This window comes from Symphalangus syndactylus, chromosome 17 (assembly GCF_028878055.3).
Source record: "Symphalangus syndactylus isolate Jambi chromosome 17, NHGRI_mSymSyn1-v2.1_pri, whole genome shotgun sequence".
In the NCBI taxonomy this organism is placed as follows: domain Eukaryota; kingdom Metazoa; phylum Chordata; class Mammalia; order Primates; family Hylobatidae; genus Symphalangus; species Symphalangus syndactylus.
In genome coordinates, this window is record NC_072439.2 from 51,048,971 (window position 1) to 51,076,728 (window position 27,758).

The 27,758-nt window shown below is 39.1% G+C and overlaps 1 long non-coding RNA gene across 1 annotated transcript in view; it reads left to right on the forward strand.

Moving 5' to 3' along the window:
• LOC134732888 (uncharacterized) overlaps positions 1-27,758 on the forward strand; it is a 49,065-nt gene that overhangs the window by 1,300 nt on the left and 20,007 nt on the right. The gene's annotated exons all lie outside the window — the stretch shown is intronic.

Consider the following 27,758-nt stretch of genomic DNA (forward strand, 5'->3'; position numbering starts at 1 on the left):
CTCTTGGAGAGAGACGCTGCATTATCCCTAAACTGTTATTTCCAATCTTGTAGCTAATTGGTTAGTCCTAGAAAGGCAGACTGGACCCCAGGTAAGAAGGGGGGTCTTTTCGGGAAAGGGCTGTTACCAATTTTGTTTCAGAGTCAAACCTTGAGCTGAGTTCCTTCCCAAATTAGCTCGGCCTACACCCAGGAGTGAACAAGGACAGCTTGGAGGTTATGAGCAAGATGGAGCCAGTTAGGTCAAATCTTTTTTCAATGTCTTAGTTATAATTTTGCAATGGTGGTTTCACAACTTTAAATCATGACTATCATAGTTTTCATAAATAATCTAGGTAAACAATTAAAATAAAATTATTAGCTAAATGTAATGGGATAAATATGTGTAGATAAACTATTCATAATTTAGAATATAAAGTTATATTAAATTAAATAATAGATATTTTGCTATTTGGGCATTTTCCAATAAATATATATTGTAGGAAAACATTCTTGCTAAAAAAAAAAAAAAAAGTGTGTCTTTAAAAAAAAGGTGAACTATTCCAAAATTGACCACATAGTTGGAAGTAAAGCTCTCTTCAGCAAATGTAAAAGAACAGAAATTATAACAAACTGTCTCTCAGACCACAGTGCAATCAAACTAGAACTCAGGATTAAGAAACTCACTCAAAACCGCTCAACTACATGGAAACTGAACAAACTGCTCCTGAATGACTATTAGGTACATAATGAAATGAAGGCAGAAATAAAGATGTTCTTTGAAACCAACGAGAACAAAGACACAACATACCAGAATCTCTGGGATACATTCAAAGCAGTGTGTAGAGGGAAATTTATAGCACTAAATGCCCACAAGAGAAAGCAGGAAAGATCCAAAATTGACACCCTAACATCACAATTAAAAGAACTAGAAAAGCAAGAGCAAACACATTCAAAAGCTAGCAGAAGGCTAGAAATAACTAAAATCAGAGCAGAACTGAAGGAAATAGAGACACAAAAAACCCTTCAAAAAATTAATGAATCCAGGAGCTGGTTTTTGAAAAGATCAACAAAATTGATAGACCACTAGCAAGACTAATAAAGAAGAAAAGAGAGAAGAATCAAATAGATGCAATAAAAAATGAAAAAGGGGATATCACCACCGATCCCACAGAAATACAATCTACCATCAGAGAATACTACAAACACCTCTATGCAAATAAACTAGAAAATCTAGAAGAAATGGATAAATTCCTCGACAAATACACCCTCCCAAGACTAAACCAGGAAGAAGTTGAATCTCTGAATAGACCAATAACAAGTTCTGAAATTGTGGCGATAATCAATAGCTTACCAACCAAAAAGAGTCCAGGACCTGATGGATTCACAGCCGAATTCTACCAGAGATACAAGGAGGAACTGGTACCATTCCTTCTGAAACTATTCCAATCGATAGATAAAGAGGGAATCCTCCCTAACACATTTTATGAAGCCAGCATCGTCCTGATACCAAAGCCTGGCAGAGACATAACCAAAAAAAGAGACTTTCAGGCCAATATCCTTGATGAACACTGATGCAAAAATCCTCAATAAAATACTGGCAAACCAAATCCAGCAGCACATCAAAAAGCTTATCCACCATGATCAAGTGGGCTTCATCCCTGGGATGCAAGGCTGGTTCAACATACGCAAATCAATAAAGGTAATCCAGCATATAAACAGAACCAAAGACAAAAACCAAATGATTATCTCAATAGATGCAGAAAAGGCCTTTGACAAAATTCAACAACACTTCATGTTAAAAACTCTCAATAAATTAGGTATTGATGGGATGTATCTCAAAATAATAAGAGCTGTCTATGACAAACCCACAGCCAATATCATACTGAATGGGCAAAAACTGGAAGCATTCCCTCTGAAAACTGGCACAAGACAGGGATGCCCTCTGTCACCACTCCTATTCAACATAGTGCTGGAAGTTCTGGCCAGAGCAATCAGGCAGGAGAAGGAAATAAAGGGTATTCAATTAGGAAAAGAGGAAGTCAAACTGTCCCTGTTTGCAGATGACATGATTGTATATCTAGAAAACCCCATTGTCTCAGCCCAAAATCTCCTTAAGCTGATTAGCAACTTCAGCAAAGTCTCAGGATACAAAATCAATGTACAAAAATCACAAGCATTCTTGTACACCAATCACAGACAAACAGAGAGCCAAATCATGAGTGAACTCCCATTCACAATTGCTTCAAAGAGAATAAAATACCTAGGAATCCAACTTACAAGGGATGTGAAGGACCTCTTCAAGGAGAACTACAAACCACTGCTCAATGAAATAAAAGAGGATACAAACAAATGGAAGAACATTCCATGCTCATGGGTTGGAAGAATCAATATCGTGAAAATGGCCATACTGCCCAAGGTAATTTATAGATTCAATGCCATCCCCATCAAGCTACCAATGACTTTCTTCACAGAATTGGAAAAAACTACTTTAAAGTTCATATGGAACCAAAAAAGAGCCCACATTGCCAAGTCAATCCTAAGCCAAAAGAACAAAGCTGGAGGCATCACGCTACCTGACTTCAAACTATACTACAAGGCTACAGTAACCAAAACAGCATGGTACTGGTACCACAACAGAGACATAGATCAATGGAACAGAACAGAGCCCTCAGAAATGATGCCGCATATCTACAACTATCTGATCTTTGACAAACCTGACAAAAACAAGCAATGGGGAAAGGATTCCCTATTTAATAAATGGTGCTGAGAAAACTGGCTAGCCATATGTAGAAAGCTGAAACTGGATCCCTTCTTTACACCTTATACAAAAATTAATTCAAGATGGATTAAAGACTTAAATGTTAGACTTAAAACCATTAAAATCCTACAAGAAAACCTAGGCAATACCATTCAGGACATAGGCGTGGGCAAGGACTTCATGTCTAAAACACCAAAAGCAATGGCAACAAAAGCCAAAATTGACAAATGGGATCTAATTAAACTAAAGAGCTTCTGCACAGCAAAAGAAACTACCATCAGAGTGAACAGGCAACCTACAGAATGGGAGAAAATTTTTGCAACCTACTCATCTGACAAAGGGCTAATATCCAGAATCTACAATGAACTCAAACATATTTACAAGAAAAAAACAAACAACCCCATCAAAAAGTGGGCAAAGGACGTGAACAGACACTTCTCAAAAGACGACATTTATGCAGCCAAAAAACACATGCAAGAATGCTCATCATCACTGGCCATCAGAGAAATGCAAATCAAAACCACAGTGAGATACCATCTCACACCAGTTAGAATAGCCATCATTAAAAAAGCAGGAAACAACAGGTGCTGGAGAGGATGTGGAGAAATAGGAACACTTTTACACTGTTGGTGGGACTATAAACTAGTTCAACCATTGTGGAAGTCAGTGTGGCGATTCCTCAGGGATGTAGAACTAGAAATACCATTTGACCCAGACATCCCATTACTGGGTATATACCCAAAGGACTACAAATCATGCTGCTATAAAGACACATGCACACGTATGTTTATTGCGGCACTATTCACAATAGCAAAGACTTGGAACCAACCCAAATGTCCAACAACGATAGACTGGATTAAGAAAATGTGGCACATATACACCATGGAATACTATGCAGCCGTAAAAAATGATGAGTTCATGTCCTTTGTAGGGACATGGATGAAACTGGAAAACATCATTCTCAGTAAACTATCGCAAGGACAAAAAACCAAACACTGCATGTTCTCATTCATAGGTGGGAATTGAACAATGAGAACTCATGGACACAGGAAGGGGAACATCACACTCCAGGGACTGTTGTGGGGTGGGGGGAGGGGGGAGGGACATCATTAGGAGATATACCTAACGCTAAATGACGAGTTAATGGGTGCAGGAAATCAACATGGCACATGGATACATATGTAACAAACCTGCACATTGTGCACATGTACCCTAAAACCTGAAGTATAATAAAAATAAAAATAAAAAAAAAAAGGTGAACAAGTTTTGTCTAATTCAAAGCTTAACGGTTATGTGTAAAACAAGGTAAAAGGAACCAGGAAATAAAAATGATGCATAGAAAGTTATAAAAATAAAAGAGTTTTTTCATGTAAAAAATCTTAAAGAGAAGTAATTTTATGTAAGAAAGAATCTTGCATGGTAAATATAGTCCTAAAATAAAATAACTAGTTGTTTAAAAAGAATGTTCAGAACAAATTAGAAAGCCTGACCATGTCATGAGCAGTCAGTATAAGTCACAATAAGAGGAGATATATAATATGTATATATATATCTTTTATATAATCAAGTTGTCATATTATTATTGTTTTGGTTTGCTTAGAAATATATATATATATATATATAAACCTTTTATATAATCAAGCTGTTATATTACTAAGTTCTCATTTGCTTAGACAAAAACTGAGATAAATTTTTTAATTAAGGTTATTGTACTTATGTATCTTTCTTGTATATGCTTTTAAAATCTTTGTAACATTGAGTTACGGGGCTTTTTAACATCTGGGTCTATAAAGGACACAGTCCTGCTAAATTTTAAACACTGACAGCAGTTAAAGCCTCACCTTCAAGCCCCGTAGAAGATGCCAGTCAAAATAAACTGCATTCCTGAGACACAGGGCAAGAAATTAAAGCTATTCAACTCCTCAAGGCCCAAGGACAATTGTGGAAGAGGTAGGCATGTAAGATTGTAAGGGCTGATTTTGAAAGATTAAGTAAGTTCAGTTTCTCTATAAATTCATTATTAATGGCAAAGGCACACTGATGCAAAACCAGTATATGGACTCCTGCCAGATTAACAAGATTTTCTTAAAGCATTAACCAACTCCTTAATAAAGATTATAAATGTTATAAAAGGCTTATGAAAGTTATATTGTATAATCAAGATTAAATGTTATATATTGTTCACAGAATTTTGAAAAACAAATGTAATTGGCTTCCTGCTGTTTTTATTAGGGCTTCTTGTTTACAAAATTAAGTCTCCTCTCTCAAAGAATGAAGGTTTTAATGGTTTTTTGAAATCCTTGAATTATCATTTTGGTTAAATAAATGACTTTACAATGACCTGTAATCGTATTTTGCAATATCAAGTGTTTTAAACCTTTTATATTTGACAGGCTTTCCAAAATCAAATGTTAAATTATGTCTTTTTCTAACCTAATTAATCCTTTAAGACATTAGGTTTAGGCTCCCTAAAGTCCAAACATGACATAATTTGGCTTATTTGGTATAAAAGTTATAGAGGAAGCATTGTCAAATATGAAATGGTGTTTGGTTTTTGGGGGGCTGTATTTGCTGTATTTATATAAATATGTTATTGGTATGTGTTTCAAAATTATGGGAACCTCCTGAAATTCTAATATAACTTAGTGTACATTATCAGTAATAATTATATTGTTATGTTAAAATTATTGTGTGCCACAGAGGTCACAAATTTCCTTGTGAATTGTGTCACTTATGACTGCCTTGAAACTATGTTTTTCATCCACAGACAATTGTCTTGTTTTGTCTTGTTTTAAACCCTTTTTAAAACATGGGTTTATAATCAGCTATAAGATTCTAACAGGTGTACATAAATGCAGGTTTTCTGTTAACTTTGGAAATTGTGACATTGGAATAAAGGAAAAGAATTTCAGAACTTTCATGGAGATCTGAAATGTTCATGACTACCAAACAGAACAGGAGTTAACTGAATTAACTGAATCAATAGAAAACTGAAGTAATATTTTTGACTTTTTGCTTGAAAGGTCACTGATACTTTGTTTTGTTTTTCAGAATTAGGAAAACTTTTCTTTTAAGCTATTTATAGCTTTTAACACTTCAGTAAAGTATACTCCTGTGAACAAAATTTGGAGCATATTTGTTTCTCTCACCTGATTTCTCCAGAATTTGGAAACTATTTGTCAGTATTCTTAATTTATTGCAATATAATTATTTGCATAAGTACAATAAGAATCTGTTTTCTTTTGCAATAGGACACAATTGGAGAAATTGGTTATTTTACCAAGGCTTTGACTGGAATGGTGTGCTTTCCTTTAAGAAATCAAACTTGACTTATGGAGCCAATAAAGCCCCTGGAAAAACTGATCTCATATTTTGTGTACACAGTTCCTGTACAGGGTTTCTGACCTGTGGTAAGTAAAGAATGTAACCTTCTGACAGGCACAGAAGCCCCAGGTTTATCTTGGAACCTCAAGAGGAGAGGAAATTCACCCAACTTATAGGTATCTAATGGCACAGCTCCATGGCTGGGTTCAGCTTTCAAAAAGTCTTATCTGAGATTCCTCCTGTGGAACAAAGTTCCATCAAAGTCAATTTAAAAGCCAATGTAAAAAATAATTATTCTTGCTGCACTGTTTACAAATAATTACAGCAAGTATAATAAAGCAAACCAGTCCTATCATGATTTGTATTTAGTAAAAATGAGAAAATGGAGAAAGAAAAATTATGTTTCAAAACTACAGTAGACCTGTTGTTATATTCTAGTCTTAACTAATGTTTTCTATTTTTTTATTATTTTCTACAGTTTGGACCAAATTCTAATTTTTCTTGGTTACAAGTCTTCAGAATAATGTTTTCATTTTTTTCCTCCTTTGTTCTTTTCCCATCTTAACTAATTTGGAGTCCTTGAAAACTAAGCTCTGGTTTCTTAAAACCCTGCAAACTGAAGCCAGACAACTTAAACTTCAGATGAAAATAGCAGAAACCTGTTTATATACATAAGCCACTTTCATACCTGCTTACTCACGTATAGACTTTAGAGTAATGTGGCCTATAACGATTTTTCCAGGATTGTTCTTTTGTTTGTTGTTGTTTTTTCTTCCTTCCTCCCCCTTATTTTATCTTCACAGGACATGAGACTTCAAAACCTGCTAAAAATGAGCTTTTGGGACCCATCCATCTAGGAATAAACCATCCTAGATATCAGAGATCAGATGAAACCTGAGACCAGAGGCTCATTTTCTTGTAAAATGCTTTCTCCAAAAGATTTTTAAAAAGAAAAGGAGGGAAATGTGAAAGGAAAATATCTTGGGCCCCCAAAATCACTAGGAAAATTCAAGCTGGAAAATGCTTAAGGCAAACCTGCCTCCCATTCTATTCAAAGTCATCCCTCCACTGAGATAGATGCCTATCTGATTGCCTCATTTGGAAAGGCTTATCAGAAACTCAAAAGAATGTAACTGTTTTTATATCACCTATCTGTAACCTGGAAGCTCCCTCTCCACTTCCAGTCTTCCTGTCTTTGCGTCAAGTTGTCCTGCCTTTCCAGATCAAACCATTGTCCTTCTTACATATATTGATTGATGTCTCATGTCTCCCTAAAATGTACAAAACCAAGCTGTTCCCTGATTGTCTTGGGCACATGTCGTCAGGACTTCCCGAGGCTGCGTCATGGGCGTGTCCTCAACCGTGGCAAAATAAACTTTCTAAATTAACTGAGACCTGTCTTCAGTTTTGGGAGTTCACAAGGGAAACAAGGGTAAGAATTATTAAACTTAACTAATATTTCTCACCCTCCAAAGTTACTTCAACTGCAGCCTTTCTCATTTCAGTTAATAGCAACTCCAGTCTTCCAGCAGTTGAGGCTGCAAAACCTTAGCTCCTCTCTGTCTTACACTTCACATCCAATCTGTCACCTATTCAAAGTATCCCCCAAATCGAACAGTTTCTCACTATCTCTTACTAATACACCTCAGGTCCAAATCACCAGTATACCTCCCTAGAGTACTCCAATAGTCTCCTAAATAGCTTTCTTGCTTCTATCTCCCTTCAGTTTATTCTTAACAAAGCAGCCTAAGTGGCCCTTTAAAAATATAAATCCAATCAGGTAATTCCTCTGCTCATTGCCTTATAATGGGCCATATTTTGATAAGGACAGGAGACAGGGAAATACTGGATAGAAGAGGGCAGTTCCCTGGCAAAGGCCCCACCCTCAAGCTTGGAGACCCATGGCCTTAAATGGGAACAGCCATTTCTGTTTTTGCACCCCCAAAATTGCCTTTTGTCCTGCCATGCTCCCCTGTCCTGTACCCATATAAACCCCAAACCTCAGGCTCCAGAAGCAGATGAGCAGATGAGGAGATGCCTCTATTCCCTGTCGTTTAGAATGAGCAAACAGTTGTCTTCACCATCCCAGACAAGCAGATGAATGGTGAAACGATACAGCAGAGAAAGAGAGAAGAGGAACATGTGAACGCCGAGAGGAGTTCAGCTGAGGGTGGTTGGAGAGGAGTTTGGCTATCCAGCAGGGAGATTATCTTCCCACTCCATCCCCTCTTCCAGCTCTGCATCCATCCTTCAGAGAGCCACCTCCACCACTCAGTAAAATCCTGCATTCAACCTTCAAGCCCATGTGTGGCCTGATTCTTCCAGGATGCTGGGCAAGAGCTAGGGATACAAAAAGTGGTCACACTGGCCCTCTGCCCCTGTGAAAAGGCAGAGGGTCCATTGAGCTGATTAACAATCAAGCCATCCATGGACAGCAGGGCTAAAAGGACACACTGTAACGCACGCCCACTTAGGTTCCTGCACCTGTCCATCTGCATGCTCCCCTCCCCTCAGGGGTTTGAGAGTGTAGCAACAGAACAGGCAAGCCACACCCTGTAAAGCCCTGGGGCAACTGAAGGTGTTTTTTGCTGGAAGGCCCCAGGACTGAAGTTTGTTGGCCCAAACCCCCAGATTTTGCTTGGTGTCTTCTCTTCTCTCACAGTTTGAAATGGCTCTTATCTCTTCCTTTATAATGTTACGGGTTTTGGTTCAGGTTGTGCAATATTAAATAGAATGAGCATTTGGCTTAGCCATCAAAAGTGCAATTCAGGCCGAGTGTGGTGGCTCACACCTGTAATCCCAGCACTTTGGGAGGCCGAGGCAGGCAGATCGTGAGGTCAAGACATCAAGACCAGCCTGGCCAAACCCTGTCTCTTCTAAACCCTGTCTCTTCTAAAAGTACAAAAATTAGCCAGACGTGGTGGTGTGCACCTGTAGTCCCAGCTACTCGGGAGGCTGAGGCAGGAGAATCGCTTGAACCCGGGAGGTGGAGGTTGCAGTGAGCTGAGATTGCACCACTGTACTCCAGCCTGGTGACACAGTGAAACTCCATCTCAAAAAAAAAAAAAAAGAAAAGAAAAGAAAAGAAAAAAAGAAAAAAAAAGTGCAATTCAGAACGATGTGATTTCTGTTTATTCTTAGAGGTATCATCACCACCCCCACCCCAACAGTCTCAGGTGTACATGGCACCTCCTTTTCTCACCCCCTCCCCTCCTAGCCCGGGCACCTGGGCATGTCCACAGCATGCAAAAGCTCAAACCCCCACGAGGGGCAGGAGAAAACTGCAGCTGCCACCAGGACCCTGTATAGCCGGCTGGCTGGTGCTTCCCACCTGTGGCGTCAGTGGAACTTTTCCTCTCCTGGCCAAGGAGTTCAGCTGAGTTCAAACTGGGGGAAGGACCCATTTGCGTGAGCAAGGGCTTCTTCCCTCAGGACCTCCCCGTTTTGATCCTTTACCTTTTTCTCTTTTTAAATTAAAGGGTTCCTATCCCCCTGATAACTGCAAATTCATCAGGGCTCATTTGAGGTTTAATCTAAACAGATACATGCAGCCCCCTAAAATACTTTTTAGTCCCAAACTTGACTCCAAGATTCAGGCTGAGGCCCTAGAAAGGAAAACCAAATCTGAGAGGTCCAAAGCCAGGCAACAGGCACAATGTAAATGGGCAGGACCAATTCCTGCTGACTAAACCCCTCACCTCATGGAAGGCGGCCATGCTCCATGGCATAAATGAAGCCCAGGGAACCCAAGGGTTGCTGGCAGTAGGAAAAATGGAGGCAAAGGTAAGGGCAAATAATTCCTATTCTCTAGGCCTTCCCTGCTTCATGGGTGCATGCCGGATCAGTAACCATGGGTGGCAACTGCCAAGGTTGCCGAGACTCAGGGACAAAAAGATGGAAGAAAAAGAAATGACACTTGCTACATATGTATACATGTGCCATGCTGGTGCACATTGTGCACATGTACCCTAAAACTTAAAGTATAACAATAATGAAGAAAAGAAAAGAAAAGAAAAGAAAAGAAAAGAAAAGAAAAAAAAGAAAAGAAAGGACACTTGCTTCCTCTCTCCATCATACCCCAAGTTTTCACTGCAATAAGGAAGGGAAATGAGGGACACCTCTATTCCCTGTCTTTCGTAATGGGCAACCAGTTCTCTTCACCACTGCCAGCCTATACTCCTCTGGAGTGTATCCTGAACCACTGGGACTGCTTTGACCCTCAGAATTCAGAGGAAAAATGCCTCATAGCCCTGTGCACAAAGGTTTGTCCAAATTATGAAGGACTATGATGGCCTCAGGAATGAACCATTCATTTTGATACCATCCGGCAGTTGGACCATTTCCATAGACATGAGTACTGATGGTCTGAGACCCCACATATGCAGGCTTTCTCCACCTTGCAAGGCAATCCAGACTTTTGCTGACAGCATAAGATTTGTCCAGGCCTGCTGTTTGCCATCTCAGGAAAGGCTGCAATGGGCAAGCCGTGGGAACTAAAGATACAAATCCTAGAGGCACTCCCAGCAGGGGAGGCAGCTCCCTCCAGCCCTGCTCCTCTGGGTCCACCCGACCTCCCTATCCAGCTTCAGCTTCTCACTTGCTCCCTCCTAGAAATCCTCAACCTAGACAAGCCCCAGTCTCAATCTTGCCCCTCCAACAGATGCCTGTTGAATCTGACCTCAGTAAGGTTCAGGTCCCCTTCTCTCTACTGGACTTAAAGCAAATTAAGGGTGGATCTTGGCAAGTTTTCAGATAACCCTGGCAGATATATAGAGGCTTTCCAGAATTTCACCCAAGTATTTGAATTCTCCTGGAGAGACGTTATTTTACTTTTGAATCAGGCCCTAACGGACACTGAGAAGCAGCCCGCTCTGCAAGCAGCAGAGAGATCTGGGGATGAGCTTTGTATCATATATAGTGTCGGAAAGGGGATGAACATTATCCAACTGGAAGAGAAGCAGTACCAATGGATGACCCTGGATGGGATCCCAATGACGAAATGGGAGACTAGAAGAAGAGGCACTTTCAGATGTGTATAATGGAGGGCTAGTAAGACTAGGAGCAAGCCTCTCGATTATACTAAGTAATCCATGATTGACCAGAGAATTCATGAAGATCCCACTGCCTTCCTGGAAAGGCTAAGAGAGGCCTTGGTAAAGCACACCTCTCTATCTCCTGATTCTGTTGAGGGACAACTAAACCTAAAGGATAAATTTATAATCCAGGCAGCTCCTGATATCAGGAGGAAGTTGCAGAAATGGGCCCTGGGACCAGATAGTATTTTGGAGACCCTTGATAGATAGTACTTTAGTAGCCACCCTGGTCTTTTATAATAGAGATAGGGAGGCCCAGGAGAGACAGAGGAATTACAGGAAAGATACAGAGGCTTCAATAGCTGCCACGCAAGCCCACAAACCCCAGAATTCCCAGGGTGCACCTGTTAACTGCTACAGATGTGGCAAGCCAGGGCATTTCAAGAAGGATTACCCAGGCAGCATGAGGAAGCCACCTCAACCCTGTCCAATCTGCAGTGGGGACCATTGGAGGGTGGACTGTCCCTGGGGATGCTGGTCACCAGGTTCAGAACCAATCTCTACATGTTCCAGCAGCCCGACTGATGGGTCCTGGGTCTTCTCTCCCTGGCTCCAGTGGTCCAGACCATCATTACCATCCAAGAGCCCTGGGTAATTCTGGAAATTGAAGGGAGGAAAGTGGACCTCCTTTTGGACACCAGGACTGGTCTCTGAGTTCTCCCCTCCAGTCCTGGGCCCTTCTGCTCTCTTAGCACAATCATGAAGTGTGTCTCAGGGAGGACTTTAACCCGATATTATCCCCAACCCCTTAGTTGTAGCTGGGGAGACCTTTTGTGCACCCATGCTTTCCTAACTATGCCTGAAAGCCAAACTCCTCTGTTGGGCAGGGATATTCTGGCCTCTATAGGGACCACCATCCTGATGGCACTTGGGCAAACTCATTGTCTCCCCCTGGTGGAGATCGATATTAACTCAGAAGTTTGGGCAACTTGAAGGAAGATTGGCTGAGCCACACCTGACATACTGGTCTGGGTTCATCTTAAAGATCCCACCTCCTTTCCTAACCAGAAACAATATTCCCTGAAACCAGAAGTTAGGAAAGGACTAGAAGCCATCATTGATAACTTGAAGATGTAGAGCCTCCTCAAACCCTGCAACAGCTCTTGTAATACCCCAATATTGGGGATACAAAAACCCAACAAGGATGAAGACTAGTTCAAGACCTCCACCTTGTTAATGAGGCTGGTAAGAGATTTCACTCTAGTTTCACTCTTCTGCATATGCATATCCAGTTTTCCCAGCATCATTTATTGAAGAGACTGTCCTTTCCCCAATGTATGTTCTTGGTACTTTTGTTGAAACTGAGTTCACTGTAGATGTATCATTTTGTTTCTGGGTTCTCTGTTCTGTTCCATTGGTCTATGTGTCTGTTTTTATGCTAGTACCATGCTATTTTAGTTACTATAGCTCTGTAGTATAATTTGAAGTCAGGTAATGTGATTCCTCTGGTTTTGTTCTTTTTTGCTCAGGATAGCTCTGGCTATTCTGAGTCTTTTGTGATTTATAAATTTTAAGTTTTTTTTTCTATGTCTGTGAAGAATGTCATTGGTATTTTGATAGGGATTACACTGATCTGTAGATTGCTTTGGGCAGTGTGAACATTTTAACAATATTAGTTTTCCAGTCCATGAATATGGAATATCTTTCCATTTTTTGGTGTTCTCTTTAATTTCTTACATACATGTTTTATAGTTTTCATTGTACAGCTCTTTCATATCTTTGGTTAAATTAATTCCTAGGTATTTTATTTTATTTGTAGCTATTGTAAATGGCTTGATTTCTTTTTTAGATTGTTCATTGTTGGCATATAGAAATGTAACTTTACTGAATTTGCTTATCAGTTCTAATAGTTTTTTTTGTGGAGTTTTTAGGTTTTTACAAATATAAAATTATATCATCTGAAAACAGAATAATTTGACTTCTTCCTTTCCAATTCATATGTCTTTTATTTCTTTCTCTTGTCTGATGGCTCTAGCTAGGATTTTCAGTACTATGCTGAATAACAGTGGTGAAAGTGGGCATACTTGTGTTTCAGGGCTTAGAGGAAAGGCTTTCAGTTTTCCCCCATTCAGTATAATACTAGCTGTAGGTCTGTTGTATATGGCTTTTATTATGTTGAGGTATGTTCCTGCTATACGCATTTTTTATATTGAATTAGTGCAAAAATAATTGAGGTTTCACAATTAAAAGTAATGGCAAAAACTGCAATTACTTTTGCACCAAGCTAATATCATGAAGGGATGTTGAATTTTATCAAATGCTTTTTCACTGTCAATTAAAATGATCATTTGGTTTTTATCCTTCTTTCTGTTGATATTGTGTATTACATTGATTGATTTGCATGTGTTGAACCATCCTTCCATCCTAGGATATCCACTTGGTCATGGTGAATGATCTTGTTATAATAATGTGCTGTTGAATTTGGTTTGCTAGCATTTTGTTGGGGATTTTTGCATCAGTATTCATCAGGGATATTGGCCTGTAGTTTTATTTTTATGATGTGTCTTTCTCTAGTTTGGGTATCAGGGTCTTGTAAAATGAGTTTGGAAGTGTTCTCTCCTCTTCTATTTTTTTGGAATAGTTTGAGTAGGATTGGTATTAATTTTTCTTTAAATGTTTGATAGAATTCAGCAGTGAAGTCATCAGGTCCCAGGCTTCTCTTTGCTGGGAAACTTTTTATTATGGCTTTGGTCTTATTATTTGTTGTTGGTCTGTTCAGGTTTTGGATTTCTTCATGATTCAATCTTGGGGGCAATTGTATGTGTCTAGAAATGTATCCATTTCTTCCAGATTTTCCAATTTATTGGCTTATAGTTGCTCATAGTAGCCACTAATGATCTTTTGAGTTTCTGTGGTATTGGTTGAAATGCCTCCTTTTTCATCCCTGATTTTATTTATTTGGGGCTTCTCTCTTTTTTCATAGTTAGTTTGGCTAAACGTTTGTCAATTTTGTTTATCTTTTCAAAAAACCAACTTTTTGTTTTGTTGATTTTTTGTACTGTTTTCTTCATTTCAATTTCTTTTATTTTTGCTCTGATCTTATTTCTTTGATTCTACTAATTTTGGATTTGGTTTGCTCTTGTTTTTCTAGTTAAGAAGCATCGTTATGTTATTTACTCGAAGTTTTTCTTCTTTTTTGATGTAGACTCTTATGGCTATGAACTTCCTTCTTAGTACTGCTTTTGCTGTATCCAGTAGGTTTTGGTATGTTCTGTTTCCTTTATCATTTGTTTCAAGAAACTTTTTAATTCTCTTCTTAATTTCTTTATTGACTCACTGGTCATTCAGGAGCATATTATTTAATTTCTATGTATTTGTATAGTTTCCAAGATTTTTCTTGTTGTTGATTTCTAGTTTTATTCCATTGTGGTCAGAGAAGATGCCTTATATTATTTCAATTTTTTGAATGTTTTACAACTTGTTTTGTGGCCTAACATATGATCTATCCCTGAGAATGATCCATTTGCTGAGAAGAATGTATATTCTGTAGCTGTTGGATGAAATGTTCTATAAATGTCTGTTGGATCCATTTGGTCTATAGTGCAGATTAAGCCCAATGTTTCTTGGTTGATTTTTTTCCCTAGAAGACGTGTCCAAAGCTGAAAGTGGTGTGCTGAAATCCCTAGCTATTATTTTATTGGGGCCTATCTCTCTCTTTAGCTTTATATGTCGCTTTATATATCTGGGTGTATAAATATATCTGGGTATATAAATACTCCAAAGTTGGGTGTCTATATATTTACAATTGTTATATCATCTTGCTCAATTGACATTCTTATTATTATATAATGACCTTCTTTGTCTCTTATAGTTTTTGACTTGAAATCTATTTTGTCCAATATAAGTATAGCTACTCCTCTTCTTTTTTGGTTTCATTGGCATGGAATATCTTTCCATCTCTTTATTTTCAATCCATGTGTGTCTTTATAGGTGAAGTGTGTTTCTTATAGAAAACAGATCATGGGGTCTTGTTTTTGTATCCATTCAGCCACTCTATGTCTTTTGATTGGAGAGTTTAGTTCATTTATATTCAATTTTGTTTGATAAGTAAGGACTTACTCCTGCCACTTTGTTATTTGTTTTCTGGTTGTTTTGTGGTATTCTTTCATTTCTTTCCTTCCTTCCTTGCTTCCTGTCTTCCTTTTAGTGAAGGTGATTTTCTCTGATGGTGTGATTTGATTTTTTGCTTTTTATTTTGTGTATCTGTCATATGTTTTTTTGATTTGAGGTTACCACAAGGCCTGCAAATACTATCTTATAACCCATTATTTTAAACTGACAACAACTTAACACCGATTGCATAAACAAACAAACAAGAAGAAAAATAATAAAAACTCTACTGCTTTAACTTCATCTCCCCACTTTTTCACTTTTTGTTGTTTATCTTTATGTCTTATTGTGCTGTTTATGTCTTGAAAGGTTGCAGTCATTATTATTCTTGAGTGGTTCATCTTTTAGTCATTCTACTTAAGAGTAGTTTATGCACTACAATTACAGTGTTATAATATTCTGTGTCTTTCTGTGTACTTACTATTACCTATGAGTTTTGTACCTTCAGACTATTGCTTATTGCTGTTAATGTTCCTTTCTTTCAGATTGAAGAACTCCCTTTAGTATTTCTTGTAGGAAAGGGTGTAGCGTTGATGAAATCACTCAAGTTTTGTTTGTCCGGGAAAGTCTATTTCTAATTCATGTTTGAAGGATATTTTCACCAGATTTGCTATTCTAGGGTAAAAGTCTTTTCTTCAGTACTTTAAATATGTCATGCCGCTCTCTCTGACTGATAAGATTTCCACTGAAAAGTCTGCTGCCAGACGTATTGGAGCTCCATAGTATGTTATTTGTTTCTTTTCTCTTGCTGCTTTTAGGATGCTTTCTTTATCCTTAACCTTTGGGAGTTTGATTACTGAATGCATTGAGACAGTCTTCTATAGATTAAATCTGCTTAGTGTTCTATAACCTTCTTGTACTTAAATGTTGATATCTTTCTCGAAGCATGGGAGGGTCTCTGTTACTATCCTTTCAAATAAACTTTCTACCCCATCTCTTTCTCTTTATTGGCCTTTCAGGCCAATAACTCTCAGATTTGTTCTTTTGAGGCTATATCCTAGATCTTATAGATGTGCTTTATTCTTTTTTATTCTTTTTTCATTTGCCTCCCCTGACCATGTATTTTCAAATAGCCCACCATCAAGCTGACTAATTCTCTCTTCTGCTTGATGAATTCTGCTGGTGAGAGACTCTGATGCATCCTTCAGTATGTCAATTTCATTTTTCAACTCCAGAATTTCTGCTTGATTCTTTTAAATTGTTTCAATCTCTTTGTTGGCCAGGTGCAGTGGCTCATGCCTGTAATTCCAGCACTTTGGGAGGCCCAGGAGGGCAGATCACTTGAGGTCAGAAGTTCAAGACCAGCCTGGTCAACATGATGAAACTCGGTCTCTACCAAAAAAATACAAGAATTAGCTGGACATGGTGGTGCATTCCTGTAGTCTCAGCTACTTGGGAAGCTGAGGCACAAGAATTGCTTGAACCCTGCAGGCCAAGTCTTCAGGGAACTGAGATCATGCCACTGCACTTCAGCCTGGGTGACAGAGTAAGACTCTGTCTCAAAAAATTTATTTCAATTTCTTTATTAAATTTATCTGATATAATTCTGAATTTATTCTCTGTGTTATCTTGAATTTTTTTGAGTTTCCCCAACACAGCTATTTTGAATTCTCTGTCTGAAAGCTCACATATCTCTGTCTCTCCAGAAATGGTCCCTGGTGCCTTATTAAGATCATGTGGTTAGGTCATGTTTTCCTGAATAGACTTGATGTTTGTGGATGTTTTTCAGTGTCTGGGCTCTGCAGAGTTAGATATTTATTGTAGTCTTTTGCAGTCTGAGCTTCTTTGTACCTGTCCTTAGGAAGGCTTTTCAAGTATTTGAAGGGATTGGGTGTTGTGATCTAAACTGTATCAGCATTAGGGAGCACCCCAAGCTTAGTAATGCTGTAGTTCTTGGAAACTTGTAGAGAAACTGCCGTAGTGGTCTTGAATAAGATCTGGAAAAATTCTCTTGACTACAAAGCAGAGACTCTTGGTCTCTTCCCTTACTTTCTCCCAAACACATGGAATGTCTCCCTGTACTGAGCTCCCTAGAGCTAGGGTTAGGGTGACACAAGGACCCCTGTGGCCACCAATACTCGGACTGTGCTGAGTCAGACCTGAAACCAGCACAGCACTGGGCCTCGCCCCAGGCCCACTTAAGACCTTTAGGGCTACTGCCTATGTTCACTTAAGACACTTAGGGCTCTACAATCAGCAGGTGGTGAAGCCAGCCAGGCTTATGTCCTTCCCTTCAGAGTGGCAAGTTCCCCCAGGCCCTTGGTTGGTCCAGAGATCCCTTCTGAGAGGCAGGAACTCAAGTTAAAAATCTTAGAAATCTACTTGGTGCTTTTTCTGTTGCAGCTAAGCTGGCACTCAAACACTGAGACAAAGTCCTTTCCACTCTTCCTTCCTCTTTCCACAGGCAGAGCAGCCTCTCCTGATGGCCGCCACCATCACAAGCCCTTGGGAACTACTGCCAGGGTGCTAATGATGTTCTCTTAAGGCCCAAGGGCTCTTCTGTCAACTTATAGTGAACACCGCCAGGCCTGGCTCTCACCTTTCAACACAGTGGGCTCCTCTCTGGCCCAGGGCAGGTCCAGAAATGCCATCCAAATGTCAAGGCCTAGAATTGGGGACCCCAAGAGGCTGCTTGGTGCTCTACATTACTGTCATTGAGCTGGTACCTAAGGTGCAAGACAAAGTTCTCTCTAGTTTTCTCTCTGCTTTTCTCAAGCAGAATGAATCTTTCCTCTTAGCCACCATAGCTGGGAATGTGCTGGGTCTCACCTGAAGCCAGCACATCTCAGAGTCTCACCCAAGGCCCATGGTGTCTTGCTGATGGTTACTCAGGGCCTGAGGGCTCTTTAGTCAGCAGGTGATGAATCCTGGCAGGACTGGATCCTTACCTTCAAGGCAATGGGTTCCCTTTTTGCCCAAGGTGTGTCAAGAGACATCATCCTGGAGCTAGGGCCTGGAATGGGAGCCTCATGACTCTGCCCGGTGCCCTACCCTACTGTGGCTGAGCTGGTATCCAAGATGCAAGACAAAGTCCTCTTTACTACTCTCTTCTCCTCAAGTAGAAGGAAAGAGTCACTTTCATTGCTACAAGCTGTGCTGCCTGGTTTGGGGGAGGAGTGGCACCATCATTCTCTTAGCCACCCTTACTGGTGTCTCACTAGCTTATGTGCTGCCCAAGTTCACTGGCTCCCAGCTCAGCACAGCACTAGTACTTGCCTAGGAGTTGCAATCCTTGTGGCCTAGACTGCCTTTCATTTATTTGGGATCCCAGAGCAAGCACTTTAGCCCATGGTGGCACTCAACTTGGTCACTTGAAGAAGGTGGTGTCTGCCAGAGCTCTTCATTATAAAGGTATCTTTCCCTTTTTGTAATTTATAAGTAATATCAAAGGTAAGATTTTGAGATTAAATGGATGTATTAATACCCAAGCACATTTTCACTTAATCTTAGTATTATTCATTCATAACTCCTTAACACAATGGATCAGATCCTAGTTCTGATCTCTGAGCTCCAAAAATGTGTAGTTAATGAAGTTTAACCTCACCTGAGCTCCTGATGCCTTTGAATCTTCCCCTCTGGCTATGCTCTTAGGTCTTCTGGTTCAAAGGAACTCATCCCTAGCGTTTTTCTAGTGTTATAGAATCTGACCCAAGATGCCAGGAACTGCCTCCAGGATTCTTGCACATGTTTTTCTTTCAATCTCTCTGTCCCTATGCCTGCAGCTGGGTCCATCTGCACTTTGCCAAACTAGATAAAAAGGAAAGGCCTAGAGCTCAGAGGCAGAACAAAGAGACTTACTCTCTCATATTCAAGAACACTAAGAGACTCTTAGGAACCTCATTTTTCAGCTCAAGAGAAGATGAAGGACTCCTCCATGGCAGGCAGTGTTTGTACTTACTAGAGTTCTCATTATGGTAGACTTGATGGATTCCCTAGAGCAGCAGGACTCAGCCAACATACTCTAGCCTGCCTTCTGAGGTAGAAGCTCCCATGTCCCATTCATTTTCCAGGCTTCTCATTTCTAGGGCCCTTTTTTCTCTAGATCCCTCAGGAATAGCTTCATCTGGATGCCCTGAGGCCAAGAAAGCTCCTTCAGTTCCCATTTAGCAGGGTTTTGTGTCCTTTGTCTGCAGAGGAAATTCCAGCTCCCAGCCCAAGCAAACCTAAACAAGCTCCAACTACAAATGAGTGCCTTCTGTTATATCCCTACTAGGTATAGTGTTTCTGGAAGTGGAGAAACAGAACCACACTGAAGATAAAAGGGGGATTGGGGAGCCCAGAAACTGTATTGAGTTGCTCTGTAAGGATTTCAGTCTCCGAAGTTTGTCTATAGACCCAAGTGGGTTCCTCTCAACATGTTTAGAATCACTCGATATATGAGTCTTTGTGCCTAGAGTGGTAGGTTATGAGCTCTACCACAACCAGAGTTCTCAAAGGTACTTAAACATCTGAGGGCAGATGGAGCAGGACCAGATCTGGGTTATACAGAGGTTACTTACAAATTTTGGAGAATATGATAAAGGCCCCAAGACCTCAGTATTAATATCAGTTCTTGGGCTGCTGTGCTTGAGGCTTTTTGTAAACTTGAATTCCTCAAGATTCTTCCAATTAAGACTTTTTGCATAAAATCCAAAACTTATTGTTAATGACCCAGCAATAGCCAAAGTGACACTGGAATCCACCTTGGTGAACACAGCTCATTTCCTGGAAAATGCTCTACTCTCTCCTGTATCATGTATCACCTGTATTTCTAACCCTAAACAATATATTGTTTATTTTTGAAGAAAAAAGAATACCAAATGATATGGTTTGGATCTGTGTCCCGACCCAAATCTCATATTGAAATGTAATCTCCAATGTTAGAGGTGGGGCCTGGTGGGAGGTGATTGGATTTTGGGGGCAGATTTCTCATGAATGGTTTAGTACCATCTCCTTGGTACTGTCCTTGTGATAGTGAGTGAGTTCTTGCAATATCTTGTCATTTAAAAGTGTGCGGCACCTCCCTTCTCTCTCTTTTGCTCCTGGTCTTGCCATGTGAAATGACTGCTGCCCCTCTGCATTCTGCCATGATTGTAAGTTTCCTGAGGCCTCCCCAGAAGCTGAGCAGATGTCGGCATCACGCTTCCTGTACAACCTGCAGAAACATGAGACAATTAAAACACTTTTCTTTATAAATTACCCAGTCTCAGGTATTTCTTTATAGCAATGTGAGAATGTAGTAATACAGCAAGTATAACCTAGTCTCAATCAATTTAGAAGTTTATTTTGCCAAGGCTGAGTTATGCCTGGGAAATCAGTCTGTGTCTTTCTCCAAAGATGGTTTTGAGGGATTCAATATTTAAAGCGGAAAAGCAGGCTGGAGGCAAAAAAGGAAGGATATAGTCACAATACTGAATCCACATGTTGCAAGAGAAAATAAGCAGATAGGGGAATAGTCAATTGTCTATTCATCTCATACGCAGTAAATTGGGATTTTTACTTAAGATAAGGTGAACACAGAACAGCTACCCGTGAAGATATTTAACCTTTTATCTGTAGCTGTTTACTTAGGAACAAAAGGAAAGGCAGCTTCTTGCATGACTCAGATTTCAGCTTAAATTTTCCTGTTGCCATAGTGAATTAGGTTCCCAAGTTTTTATTTTCCTTTCGCAAAGCTATTTGTGAGAAAAGGGAAACTGTGCTACTGTTAGATGAAGGTTCCTGGGAGAAGATCAGCTGAGGTGTTTTTTAAGTCACAGTTTGGTTTCAGCTACCTGAAGTTTTAAGAGTCTTGGAAAGTCAGGAGTGACTTCTGCTAAATACAGGGCTCGCCAGAGTCAGAGAAGCTAGCAAGCCTGTGGTTTGGACCAGGTACTAAATATTTGACAAGAGTATGCCAGATGTAATGAGCTACTGTCCACTCCCCTTTAAAGCTCTCATGGCCTAACTCCAGCTCTCAGGAGTAGGCCAAGAGAAGTACTTCTGTGTAGGAAAAAGAGCGTTCTTAGCTGATCCAAACAGAAGAAAGTAGAAGGGAAAGCAGGAACATCTTCAGCACAAAGTTAAGTCAAGCCAAGTAAAGATGAGACTTTCACCCAGGCATGCTTTCCTGAAGTTAAAAGAAATGTACATTGGCAGTGGGAATCTTGCTGACGAGCACCCTTGGCATAGCTAACTCTCAGGTCATACAGCTCCCATGGACTGGTTGCTCTATACCTGCTGAACAACTGTCATTCTGGGACGCTCTTTACTGGGCATTCCTCTCGCCTCTCTCCTGTGCCCTATCTCATGTTTCCTGAATCCCATTTCTTCCTGTTCTTGGAAGAAGAGGAAATCTCTCATTTTGGTGGAGTGCATTCCCCAGTGGCTTCTTGGGAGGGAGAGTTTTTGAGAATTTGCTCATTTGAAAATGTGGAAATCATGGAAATAATTTTCTTCAGAATCTTAAAGGCATTGCTCCACAGTGTTAATCCAATTTAGCTACTCAGAAGTCTGAAGCTCATATAATTCCCTACACTTTCTTTGTGACCTTTGCTACTTTTCTTGGAGGCTTGTAACTATCCATATTACCTCAGGGTTTTAAAACAGTGAATTGTGCCTTCCAATCCTATGTTCTTTCTTTCAAGAAATTCCTATTACTTGGGATGGGACTACATAGACTTGACTGGCTTTCTAATTTTCTTAGCTTTTCTCTCCATTAAAAAAGACCTCTTATTCTTTTTGCTTTAGTCTCTGGATGATTCCTTGACTTCATTTTACAAATTTTTGATTGAGTTTCTCATTTATGCTATCTTATTTTTAAATCTCAAGAATTATTTTTGTGTTACTCTGTGAATGGGTTTTTATTAATAGCACTCTCATATTGCTTCCTGAACAGATAATCATTTTTTACCCCTCTAAGAATATTGATAACCGTTTTTTAAAAAGTTTTCTTCTCTCCAAGATTGTTTCATCCAAATTGATCTTTTAAAAAAATTGTTTGTTCTTTAAAAAAACAACATAAGGGTAAATAAAATAAAAAGTTGGTTTTTTGAAAGGATAAACAAGATTGATATACCACTAGCTAGATTAACAAAGAAAAAAGAAGGAAGATCCAAACAAGCACAATTAGAAATTAATAAAGGTGACATCACAATAGATCCCACAGAAATGCAAAAGATCCTCAGAAGCTACTATGAGCACATCTATTTACACAAACTAGAGGAAATGAATAAATTAATGGAAACACAAGGAATTGAACAAGGAAGACTGAACAAAGTTGAACAAGGAAGGAACAGAAATATTGAATAGAACAGAAACAAGTAATGAAATTGAAGCAGTAGTTAAAAACCTACCAGTAAAATAAGCCCTGAAATGAGAAAGAGGGACTCCTCCTTAACTCATCCTATAAAACCTGTATCATCCTGATACTAAAAATTTAGCAAAGAACAATAAAAAAGAAAATGACAGACTGATGTCCCTGATGAACATAGATGCAAAAATCCTCAACAAAATACTAGCAAACCAAATCCAGCAGCACATCAAAAAGTTATTTCAAGTGAGCTTTTTTCCTGGGATGTAAGTTTCAACATATACGAATCAATAAATGTAATTTACCACATACACAGAATTAAAAACAAAAACCATATGATCATCTCAATGATGCAGAAAAACATTCAATAAAGTCCAACATCCTTTCATAATAAAAACCCTCAACAAACTAGGTATCAAAAGAGCATGCCTTAAAGTAATAAGAGCCATCTATGACAAACACACAGCCAACATCATACTGAATGGGAAAAAGCTGGAAGCCTTCCCCCTAAGAACTGGAACAAGGTACCAACTGTCACTACTCCTGTTCAACATAGTAATGGAAGTCCTAACCAGAACAATCAGGCAAAAGAAATAAAAGGCATCCAAATAGAAAATGAGGAAATTAAATGACCCCCCTCTTTGCTGGGGATTGATCTATACCTAGAAAATCCAAAAGATTCCATCAAAAGGCTCCTAGCCCTGGTAAACAAATCCAGGAAAGTCTGTGGACACAAAAAATCGATGTACAAAAATCAGTAGCATTTCTGTACACTGATAACATTCAAGCTGAGAACCAAATCAAGAATGCAATTCCATTTACAATAGCCACACACACACACACACAAAATAACCTGGAAATACATCTAACCAAAGAGGTGAACTATGTCTATGAGGAAAACTACAAAACACTGCTGAAAGAAATAATAGATAACAAAAAGAAATGGAAAATCGTTCCATGCTCATGGGTTGAGAGAATCAATATTGTTCAAATTTCCATACTGTCCAAAGCAATCTACAGATTCAACACTTTTCCTATCAAATAACAAGTGTCATTTTTCACAAAATTAGAAAAACTTTTAAAATTTATATGTAACCCAAAAAGAGCCCAAATAGTCAAAGCAATCCTAGGCAAAAATAACAAAGCCAGTTCAAACTATAATACAAGGCTGCAGTAACTATTAATAAAACACCATGGTACTGGTACAAAAATAGACACATAGACCAATGGACCAGAATAGCGACCCCTGAAATAAAGCCTCACCCCTACAACCAACTGATCTTTGACAAAGTTGACAGAAATAAACAATCCAGAAGGGACACCCTATTCAATGAATCCTGCTGGGATAACTGGCTAACCATATGCAGAAGAATAAAACTGGACCCTTATCTGTCACTACATACAAAAATTAACTCAAAATGGATTAAAGACTTAAATGTAATACCTGAAACTATAAAAATTCTAAAAGAAAAACTAGGAAATACTCTTTTAGACATTGGCCTACCCAAATAATTTATGATGAAGACCCTTAAAGCAAACACAACAAAATTAAAAAATAGACAAATGGGACTTAATTAAATGAAGAGCTTCTGCACAGCAAAAGAAACTATCAACAGAGTAAACAGACAACCTACAGAATGGGAGAAAGTATTTTCAAACTATGCATCTGGCTAAGATCTAATATCCAGAACCTATAAGAAACTTAAATGAATCAACAAGAAAAAAACAAAAACCTCATTTAAAAGTGGTCAAAGAACATGATCAGATGCTTCTCAAAATAAGACATACAAGTGGCCAACAAATGCATGAAAAAATGCTCAACATCACTAATCATCAGAGAGATGCAAATCAAAACCACAATGAGATATCATCTCACACTAGTCAGAATGGCTATTATTAAAAAGTCAAAAAATAACAGATGTTGGTGAGGTTGCAGAGAAAAGGGAATGCTTATACATTGTTGGTGGGAATGGAAATTAGTTCAGCCTTTGTGGAAAGCAGTTAGGAGATTTCTCAAAGAACTAAGACTAGAACTACCATTTGACCCAGCAATCCCATTACTGAGTATATACCCAATGGAAAATAAATTGTTCTACAAAAAAGACGTGCACATGTATATTCACTGCAGCACTATTTACAATAACAAAGACATGGAATTATCCTAAAAGTTCATCAATGGGAGAGTGGATAAAGAAACTGTTGCACATTTATACCATGAAATACTATGCAGCCATTAAAAAAATGATTTCATGTCATTTGCAGCAAGATGAATGCAGCTGGAGGCCATTATCCTAAGCGAATTAATGCAGAAACAGAAAAACAAATATTGCATGTTCTCACTTATAAGTGAGAGCTAAATCTTTGGTTCACTCAGACATAAAGATGGAAACAATAAACACTGAGGATTCCAGAAGGAGGGAGGAAGGGAGTGGGACAAGGGCTGCAAAACTTCCTATTGGGTACTATGTTCACTAACTGGGTAATGGAATCAACAGCAGCCTCATCCTCAGCATCATGCAATATACCCTTATAACAAACCTGCATATGTACCCCTGAATCTAAAACTCAAATGGAAAATAAATTTAAAAAATAAAAACGTATTTGCTCTCTGTCTTTCACGTAAGAGACTTTCATCAGATGTCTAGGACACTTGACTATTTACTCTCATACTCACGAGTCAAGAAAAGGGCTGCTTGGAAACTCAGAGTGAGCTTCAAGCTTATTTCCTCTGAATTTCACTGTTGTGTGAATTGGGTGAACCATTGACTGAGGAATTTCAAATGCCAAGATATTAGTTTCTTATTGCTCCTGTGAAAAATAACCACAGACTTAGTGACCAAACAACACAACTTTATTATCTGCAGTATCTGCAGTTCTAAAGAGCAAAAATCCAGAATCAGTTTCACTGGACTAAAACAAAGGTGTTGGCAGGCTTGTGTTCTTCTGGCAGCTCTAGGGTGAGAATCTGCTTCCTTATCTTTTCCAGTTACTAGAGGCCACACACTCCTTGGTTAGCGCCCCTTCCTTCATGTTCAATGCCAGCAGTGTAGTAACTTCTGTCTTCTCTGATTCCTACTTCCATCTTTACATATTTTCTCTCTGAATCTAATACTGTTACCTCCCTCTATAAGGACTGTATGATTACATTGGGCTCCCCTGGAAAATCCAGGAACCCTTCCACCCCCCATTTTAAGATCCTTAATTTAATCACAACTGCAAAATCCATTTCCATCCTTTCCTGTGTACCATATTCACAGGTCCCATGGATTAGGATATGGCATTTTGTCGGGGCTATTATTTAGCCTACTACATCCAATATCTAAAATTTTCCCCTCATACTGGCCAGACTTGCTAGAGAGTCTCCAGCTGAGAAGGTCAAGCTCTGACTGGCCACCAGCATTCTGAGATCTGAGTGGGTTAAGAGGGCTTTGTGGGAGGAGTGCCTCAGCATTCATCCTTCAGGATATACCAGTTACTTAATTCTTCTGATTTTGGAGGTTATATTCATATCTTTAGTAAATCTAGTTTCCTTCAACTCAGAGAAGACCGTCTATTTTACCCTGCCCAGAGAATTTTCAGATGCCAGTCACTTCCCAGTGGTATGGAGAGAATAGATGCAGGGACTCACAGAATTCCTGTTTTAATGGTCTTCCTTCACTTCCAGGTCCAGAGGCCTCTGATACTATCAATTTGGGAGTCTCTGGAAAATTCTGAGGTATAAATCAGGTTAGCCTTCAGCTTCCCCCACTGACAGCTCAGGATTCTCATGTTTCTTGAGTTGGTTTGGTAAGTTACCTGTCATCAATGTGTTTTGTAGCTTCCAAAATTTTATTGCTTTTGACACCTCTCCTAATCTCCCCATATTTATGGTTTTATGTCTTAAAAAAAAAACTTTTATTGTAAAGTTAGTGTGATTTAGGCAGGAGTGAAATTAGTGTGTGTGTGTGTGTGTGTGTGTGTGTTTTCATCTTAACCCAGATAAAGCATTTTATCTGAATTGATTAAGTTCCTTGGACTGACTAGGCATGGGGTGATCTCTGACCTGGGTAGCCAGGCACCACATCCAGTGCTCTTTCTAAAGTAAAAAGATTTCAGTGGCTAGGTTTGTGTATCTTGCCCTGCCTGTCCAGTTGCACACACTCAAGCTTGACTCCTTAACTTAATTTCCTGCCATATATCTCGATTCTTCTAGAACTTGAATCTTGTCCTTAATTTTCAGCTTCGTCTCACAAAGCAGGAAGCAGAGCTAGCAGGATTCTTTCTGAATACAAATAGTTATGGTTTTCACAATAGTAACCTTGGATTGCCCCTATTCCTTATAGCTTTCCAAAGGAATGGAAATGTATAGGCCAGAGGCAGGGGTTTTAGGAATCTGAATATGATGTCTGTTAAGCTCACAGTCTCCAAGCATGTGACAAAAGGTAAGGCAGTGCTGGCTTCTTGTGCACTTTGTCTAGCCTAACAATGCCTACCTACCTTCACCTTCTTTCTCTCCCAAAATGGCTGACCCTTTGCTGTCCCTATAACCCTATGACCTTTTTCCATCCCCTTCCCCTTCTGTTGTTTTTGTGGCATTTGCATGTCCCCACCATCCCAAATCTGCTCCAACTGCACCTGGGTTCTGATTTAAGTCACCCAGGCACTAAGAACTTTACATGTTTGAACTCAATTAATCTTCACAACAACCCTATTATTATTCCTGTTTTACAAACTCAGAAACTGGTGCACACAGAGGTTAAGTAAACTTGACCAAAGTCACACACCTAATAAGGCAGAGCCCAGATTTGAACCCAAGCAACTTGACTCCAAAGTACATCTTTATTCCACTGTGCTATAGGCCACTTATAAATCATATCCATGTGCCAAATACTGTTTTCTCATATGTATGTCAATAAAAGTATAAAATTCCTCTCTCTGTATATTCATTTAATCCTCACAGCAACCCTAAATCAAGCAAACAACCAAACAGAATATTGAAGACCTGAACAAAATTAACAACTTGACCTAATTTTAGTCTGCATATAGAATTCTGCCCTCAATATTTGGAGAAAACGTATACTTTTACAGCACATAGAACATTTACAAAAAGTAATCATAAAATAAATCTTAAAAACTTTCAAATTATAGGAATCATACAGACCACTTTCTGTGATCATAATACAATTAAGTTCAAATCATAAAAAAGTAACATAAACTCATATGCTTGGAAAGTTTTTTTTTTT